The sequence below is a fragment of the Sus scrofa genome, chromosome 1, assembly GCF_000003025.6.
Source record: "Sus scrofa isolate TJ Tabasco breed Duroc chromosome 1, Sscrofa11.1, whole genome shotgun sequence".
Classification (NCBI taxonomy): Eukaryota; Metazoa; Chordata; class Mammalia; order Artiodactyla; family Suidae; genus Sus; species Sus scrofa.
In genome coordinates this window covers 261,461,214-261,467,586 of record NC_010443.5, presented here as the reverse complement: position 1 = coordinate 261,467,586, position 6,373 = coordinate 261,461,214, and positions in this window count along the sequence as shown.

Below are 6,373 nucleotides of genomic sequence, written 5' to 3'. Positions count from 1 at the left end.
CCATTTGTAGCAGCATGGATGGAACTAGAGAATCTCATACTGAGTGAAATGAGCCAGAAAGACAAAGACAAATACCATATGATATCACTTATAACTGGAATCTAATATCCAGCACAAATGAACATCTCCTCAGAAAAGAAAATCATGGACTTGGAGAAGAGACTTGTGGCTGCCTGATGGGAGGGGGAAGGAGTGGGAGGGATCGGGAGCTTGGGCTTATCAGACACAACTTAGAATAGATTTACAAGGAGATCCTGCTGAATAGTTTTGAGAACTTTGTCTAGATACTCATGTTGAAACAGAACAAAGGGTGGGGGAAAAAATGTAATTGTAATGTATACATGTAAGGATAACCTGACCCCCTTGCTGTACAGTGGGAAAATTTTAAAAAATTATAAAAAAAAAAGAAAATGAAACCTGAATTGTTTTCATTGACCCAAGTAGATATGTATTTCCATATTGCTTAGGGAGAGGGATTGTTTAGGGGCGTGAATAAGGGAAAATCAGTGTATATTAACTGAAAATCAGTTATTAAGTGAATAAGGGAAAGTCAGAGTATATTAATGTACTCCCTATGTAAAATTTTGAGGATATTAAAGCTGCCACCGATGGGCAGACAATTACTTAGAAAATTTTGGGTCATTTAAAAAGAGCTATGTGTATTAAAACTACAAAGTTGTTTGTTGTAAAAACTAAGGATAAGAAAATTTTAAATATAGAAATTTATACATCCTCGTTTACTCTCCCTTTGAAAATCTATCACTCCATAGTCCTTTTATATGCATTTATATACCCACCACATGAATATATTCACACTTGTGTGTCTGAAAGTACATATATGCCTCTATGCTATTTTATAAAAATTGGCTTATATCACACACATGCACATGTACATGCACACATACACATTTATCAGTAGTCAGGATCTGGCTAGGAAAACAGAACTACTATTCTAGATATTTCAAACAGTGGGAATTTAACTCAAGGAATTAGACATGCAGGGGATAAAAGAGCTGAGGAGAAACAAGGGAGAGTGAGGCAACCCATATAAATCTCTTCTAATGCACACATACATATATAATGAAAATAGTTAATTTACCACTGTGCATTAGTTTCAAGTGTACAGCAAAGTGATTCAGATACATATGTATAATATATATGTGAACTTTTTCAGATTCTGTTCCATTACATGTTATTATAAAATATAGAGGTTAGTTGTCTGTGCTATACAGGTCCTTGTTGTTCACCTATTTTATGCATAGCAGTGTGTATATGTTAATCCCAAACTCCTAATTTATCTCTCCTCACCCCCTTCTATCTCCTAAATTTGTTTCCTATGTCTGTGAGTCTACTTCTGTTTTGTAAATGAGTTCATTTGTACCATTTTTTTAGACCCCACATATAAGTGATATATGATCTTTATCTGTCTTACTTCACTTAATATGGTAATTTCTAGGTCATCCACAAAACCATACCATTGCTGCAAATTGTGCATATATATATCACATCTTCATGGACAGGTACTTGCTTCCATATCTTGGCTATTGTAAATCATGCCACTATGAACACTGGGGTGCATGTATGTTTTCAAATTAGAGTTTTCTCCAGATATATGCCCAGGAGGGAGATTGCTGGATCATATGATAACTCTATTTTTAGTTCTTTAAGAAACTTCCGTACTCTTCTCCCTAGTGGTCTCTACCAACAGTATGGGAGGTTTCCTTTTTCTCCACACCCTCTCCAGCATTTATTATTTGTAGACTTTTTAATGATATACACATATCACTATTATAAATATATATAAATTAGAAATCACATACATATTTAATGAAGGCAATAGCACTCCTGGAACTGGAGGAAAATTATAGGATGTCCAGAAAAAGCTAAGAATCTAGCATGAGTTGCCTGGCATAATATAAACCAGCAAGGAGAGGATTTTTTAGTCACTGCTAGCAATGCCCCTCAAAGGAGACAGAAAGATGGAGACAGAGAGAGAAGTATACAGGCTCTCCCCTTCTACCCTGCTCTCTTCTGCCAGTATTTTCCATTCTCTGTTACTATCCAATATTTAGATGCAAGGGACTCAGAAATGCTGGTCCCTGCTATGCTGGGCAGAGTGTGTGAAAAATGAGAGACCCAAGAGTAAACAAATGACTACCACAGCCCACCCATCCTGCACTGAAGCACACATTCGCATTCACCCTTCCACCCATACCTAACCCTCTTGAAACAACTTCATGTTTCCACTTCGCAGAATTCAACTAACTTTTGCACAAATAATCACTTTCTTCTCAAAAAGGTGAAACACAAATTACCATCCAACATTATTTCCCTCACCTGTCCAAGAAGCCCAGATGATATGAGGTCCTCTCCTTCGGGACTGTCTTGTGGCTCTCTACAGTTTGGGGAACTCTGATCTAAATTGTAAAGAAAAGAACTAACACTCCTCATTAAGAAAGAAAGTTGTAGAAGAAATAAATAGAAGAAATAATTGGTTAACATATAAAGATATATAGTTATATATAACTATATATTATAAGAAAAAGGTGCAGGCCTGCTTCAATCTTCATTTTTGTAGCTGGTTATAAGGTCAACTGTCAAGTTCATATTTATCACTTCTTCCTTCCACCACCCATTTCATGTTACCTACCCTCTGCTAAAAGCACAGCTGAATAAGACTTCTTTTTTTTTTTTTTTTTTTTTTTGGTTTGTTTGTTTGTTTGTTTTACCTAGTGGGGTGGCATAAACCTTTGTTCTGGGACCTGAGTATTTAGTGGATCTTTATTGGATTACCAGTTTTCTCTTAACAAAGACTAACGGATAAGGTACTATCAGGAGGCTCCCAGGGAACTCTTTGAGTCCTTAATACAGTCCTCCTTCCATTATTATGTAGTAGAAATCTACTTTCATCTTGGTAATTGTGATCAGTGCCAACACCCAGACCCCTTCTCTGGCTGTTGATTCAGCATGATGAGAACACAAAATGGCCAGGGGAAGTTTCAGGCTCCAATTCAATAGAATCATCACTGTTTCCTGGTGGAAAGATTTCTTCCTTGTGCCCTACGACCTTCCAAATTCACTGAGCCCAAGATTGCAGAGATGAAAGCAAAAATTACTCCAGTGGATTATGTGATGCAATTATAAAGGAGGATCTCACAACTCTACCTCTTAGTTCCAGGACCCATGCATTCTGGCTTTGAGGAAGACAGTATGACATAGTGGCCACTATTTTAAGAAATATCCTACACTTTTAGGATGGCACCCTAAACTCACAGAGTGTTGTCTTACAGCCGATACTACAACTGAGTATTTTGCAAGGCTCTAGGTCATGAGTTACATGGTAAAACCAGTGAACCCCACAGACATGAGCATATTATATTGTAGCACTTACAGGATAACCAAATCTATCTCCCTGTTAGAGGCAATGGATAAAGCACTTTATAGGTACACAAGTGGTGGTGCTAGTAAAACCAGTGGAGGAAAGAAAGGTAATCAGTACCTAGAATATATTTATTTGAGGACAAATTTCCTTCCCTTTCCTGATGGAAAAGACTCAAGGTAACTAGTAAGCTACTGGTGGTCAGAAGGTCCCTCCAAAGAAAGGTGTCTTATGAAGTTATCTGAGTAGCTTCTGCTGTTGGATATTTGGGCATTTAGCAGTGGAGCAGGCCAGATCATCATTGATGAAAGGAAGTCTGTTTTACTAAGCCTGTGGTGAGCCTCCATCCCTGCCACTGAAGCTGCTTCATACATGGGTCCACTGAACAAGCACTGTGGTGGCTACACAAAGAGGCTGAGCAACGTCAAAGAGCAAAATTATACTCTCCACCTGACTATTGAGAACCTCCTCTACTGAGATCATTCTTTGAGGAGCATTTTCATGGGATACACATAATTCTTACACTCTGTGTCTATTTCAGCCCCTAAAAGACCTCAGATCTTCTTGTCACCCATGTCCCAATCTGCCAGAGTCCATTTTCATAGAAATGACTTCATTTGATAATGGATTGCAAATGCATATAGCTTTTAGTTTGTTAGATCAGATGGGATTAAGTTCACGGTGGGTAGGAGAGGTCATAACACAAATTTAGAATCCCTCATGTCCAAGCACTTATTTTCCACTTGAGCTGTGCAAAATGCACCATACAGTATATTTTCCATTTGCATCTGCTAAGAGGCCAGAAGCTTCCTCTGAAAATTCTGTCATATATACAGAGTCTTCTTTTGTCCCAGGCATCACTCAAAATTATCAGGGTTACCAGTTTCCCAATAAATAGGTCAGAGCAGCAGACTCAAATACAGTTTATGTTGTCTCTGATATCCAAAGAGCCCCACTGAGCCTCTGGTTTGGTGGTAAGTGGTGCAAAGAGCAGGAGCTTGTTTAAAGCAGATACCCCTGCATGCTCCTCAAAAACATCAGTGATGTGGCAAGCCCCCCAATTTTCATGGGATTTTTATTCCACCTTCTGGTATACATTTGTATTATCATGACATCTGAGATTCTCACTCTTTTCTTCTCAAAATACTCAGCTTCATGCTAACAATGATGTCCTGTGAGATGCTAAGAAGAACTAGGACCCTGAGGATTATGTTATGACAATGCAGGAGAATCCACATAGCTCTAAGATTTACTGATGCCTCTTCTGGGTGAAAGTAAGCTGCTTGTGATAACCTCTACTAATTGATATAGAGAAAAATATCTGTTAGCTACAGACCGAATACCAGGGACCATGTTCATTCATTGCAGGAAAAAGATGCAACACCTGGAAAAGCAGTTGTAATTGGAGTCACCTCTTAATTAACTTTATAATGATTCACAGGCTTTTTCCAACTTCATCTGGCTTTTACATTGGCCAAAAACAAGCAAGTTAAACACGGATGCGATAGGGATCAATAGCCTGCAATGTTCAAGCCCTTAATGGGAGCACTAATCTTTAAAGTCTCCACATGGAGGTGTGATTACTCTTGATTTATTATTTAACCGGAGAGTCTTTACATTGGCTGGACCCTGCTTACCACATTAGCCCATATATCATGGGTCAGAGATGGATGTAAGTGGTCTACCAGCTGCTAAATATCACTATTTCAACCATGAATTCAGGAATTCAAAAAACTGCAGAGTGGCTCTTTTATATGTTAACACCACCGTGAGATAAACTCAGGATACAATTTAACGTATCCCCTATTCTCCACTCATTCAGCAGACCAAACGTATCCCCTATTCTTCACTCATTCAGCAGACCAAAGTGCCATTTCTAGCCCCTAGAAATTGCTGTGAACTCAGAGCTAGTATCCATTCTGCATTTTCCCCCAGGGGCCCCAGGTGCTCCCTCAAGGTGACATTCACACACACCCTTCAATCAAGGGGCTTCAGATCAGTTATTTGGCATGTGTGTGGGAACATAGTAAGACACCATAACTTGTTACTGTGACAACTCAAGTTAGGTTTCTGCTTGCTAGGCCTAGAGTTCTTCCAGTAATGTAAACCTCGTAATTCTCATTCTCGTTCAAATCAGGGCCCAGTTCAGCGCTAGTATCTCCCCACCTGATTCATTTCTCAGTGACTTAGTAAAGTGTTCTCTAAGACCCTCCCCCTCCTCCTGAAATAGAGTTGGGGAAGGGGAGTGGTTTGAACATGATAAGTTCACTCCAACATTCTCGCCTCCATAAACCTTTGGATTTCTTCTACGTCATGCCATGGAAGTTATGACATCTTACCTCATTGATTATAGGCCACTACTGAATTCAAATTTTAGTTTAACAATCAAGAAAACTCTTATTACCACTGAGGTTCTCAGGCTAGGGGCCAAATCAGAGCTGCAGCCTCCAGCCTACACCAGAGCCACAGCAACGCAGGATCCGAGCCGTGTCTGCAACCTACACCACAGCTCACGGCAATGCCAGATCCTTAACCCACTGAGCAAAACCAGGGATCGAACCCGCAACCTCATCGTTCCTAGTCGGATTCAGTAATCACTGCGCCACGACGGGCACTCCTCTTATTACCATTTTGCAGCATTTTAACTTCAGCTTAGTGCTTTTTCTTTAAGCTCTCTAGTGCCTTTAGATATGGCCATTGAACCTGCTGGTTAGTCCTTGATCTCTTACGTACATCCTTGACTTCATTACACAAGTTAATATATGTGTGTAGTACAGTGCCTAGTCACATAAGTAAGTGTCATACCTGTTGTCATCATCATTGTGTATTTTTATGGCAGGAACTATTGTTCCCCAAAGCCTCTGCCTTCAATGAGCACCTCATTAATGGGAGCCCATGGATAATTTCATTAGCTGTTTACTACCATATTCCATAGACTGCCATATACCTCTCTCTGAATACTAACGTGATTTCTCAATTGCATTTTCTCAATTG